The sequence below is a fragment of the Phocoena sinus genome, chromosome 12 (assembly GCF_008692025.1).
Source record: "Phocoena sinus isolate mPhoSin1 chromosome 12, mPhoSin1.pri, whole genome shotgun sequence".
NCBI lineage: Eukaryota > Metazoa > Chordata > Mammalia > Artiodactyla > Phocoenidae > Phocoena > Phocoena sinus.
The window spans coordinates 75,130,131-75,132,062 of record NC_045774.1 but is presented as its reverse complement, the minus strand read 5'-3'; the positions used below and the strand labels follow the sequence as shown (position 1 = coordinate 75,132,062).

Below are 1,932 nucleotides of genomic sequence, written 5' to 3'. Positions count from 1 at the left end.
AGAGGAGGTAGCACATAATTGCTTTTATTTAGAACAGAAATCTTGAATGGTGAGTTTTTTCCCTTTATTTTTTAAGCAAGTAGAAAATTATTTCTAATGGAACCAATGTAACATAGACTTACACAAATCTATTATGTGAATAATGTCTTATTTCAATTAATTCTGATTGTGATGTTTTAGGATCAGTTTAGCCTGCTAGGAAATCTTGAATTTGGATAATTTTTAAATATAAGTACTGATGATTAAAAAAAGAGTTTAGCAGCCAATTAAGCCGACTGTGTTCTTTTCCCGATGGGGGCCCCGTGCGCAATGGCTGTAAAGAGTAGCCTCCTTGGTAGTGTACCAGCCTGTTGCCTGTATGGGTTGCCCTGAGGGACCTTGGAGACAGCTCTTTCCAGTGGACATTAATGACAGGCATGCTGTCCCCAGTCTAGGCTCCAGACAGGTATGCGTGGTGCCTTTGGAAAGCCCAGGGCACAGTGGCCAGGGTCCACATTGGCCAAGTCATAATGTCCATCCGTATCAAGCTGCAGAACAAGGAGCATGTGATTGAGGCCCTCCGCAGGGCCAAGTTCAAGTTCCCTGGCCGCCAGAAGATCCACATCTCCAAGAAGTGGGGATTTACTAAGTTTAATGCAGACAAATTTGAAAACATGGTGGCAGAAAAGCGGCTCATTCCCGATGGCTGTGGGGTCGAATACATCCCTAATCGTGGCCCTCTGGACACATGGCAGGCCCTGCGCTCGTGAGAGCCTTGGCACTGTCCCCTCCTTACTCATGCCCACCAATAAATTCTACTTTCTTATCAAAAAAAAAAAGTCTATTTTACTTAGAGCAAAAGAAGATTCAGCTTTGATGGTGACTGTTCATTAATGTGCGAGTAGAAGAACTGCTCTAAACTCAGATAAGACTTAATTCCTTAAAGCTATCCATAATTTAGGAATAACCCCTTGCTAGAAAGTGACATAGTATATAAATATATAAAATTTAAATGTACAAATTAAGTAAGAATTTAATAATCTCAATAACTATCAGGTCCAACTAAGAATAATTTAGGGATAATTGGGGTTAATGGAAAGGATCTTAAACAAAGAATGAGAACTCTGCATTCCAATTCTAGGTCTGACCTGAATTTATTTTATTCTAGGACAAGTAAATTTATCCCAGTGAACTAGAAATCTTCATCTGTAAAATAAGGGGATAAGACATCTTATGTTTCTATGCTTATACTTAAAGCTCAGCCCTTCATTGAACAATAGGGTATAAGGAGTTATGATCAAGCCTTAACTTATCCACTACTATACTTAAAGTTTATATTCACAGAGAGAAATAAAAAATCAAAGAATCTAGTCTAAGGATCTTTTTATATACCACACTTCTTGAGAAATACCTAAATGATTATTTTTGCCTTTTCGTATCACTTTTTTTTTTTTTGCGGTATGCAGGCCTCTCACTGTTGTGGCCTCTCCCGTTGCGGAGCACAGGTTCTGAACGCGCAGGCTCAGCGGCCATGGCTCATGGGCCCAGCCGCTCCACGGCATGTGGAGTCTTCCCAGACCGGGGCACTAACCCGTGTCCCGTGCATCGGCAGGCGGACTCTCAACCACTGTGCCACCAGGGAAACCCTGTATCACTTTTGCTTTCCTGATCTAAGTGGATCTGATGGCTATGATCAGTTGTTGGATTCCTTATTCTTAAAGAAAATAAGGTCAAAGGAAAGAATAGTCTCGATTCTAGAAACTCTTCTCACTCACTGTCTCCTTGGGATTGTTTTTTTAATACATTGCCTCATCTGCTCTGTTACCTACCTGAGTTTTTGAATAAAATTTTAAAATTAATTATAAGCATTTTTCATGCATATATACTCTTTACAGAATATTGGAACATATATGACTATGAGTACAGAGAATATAACTAAATATAACAATAGTC

The 1,932-nt window shown here is 39.6% G+C and overlaps 1 non-coding gene across 1 annotated transcript; it reads left to right on the top strand.

Annotated features, from left to right (window-relative positions):
- Positions 1–256: 256 nt before the first annotated feature.
- On the top strand, positions 257–390 carry LOC116763840. The gene has a single exon (XR_004352652.1). It is a non-coding gene; the product is annotated as a small nucleolar RNA SNORA70 (small nucleolar RNA).
- Positions 391–1,932: the final 1,542 nt, after the last annotated feature.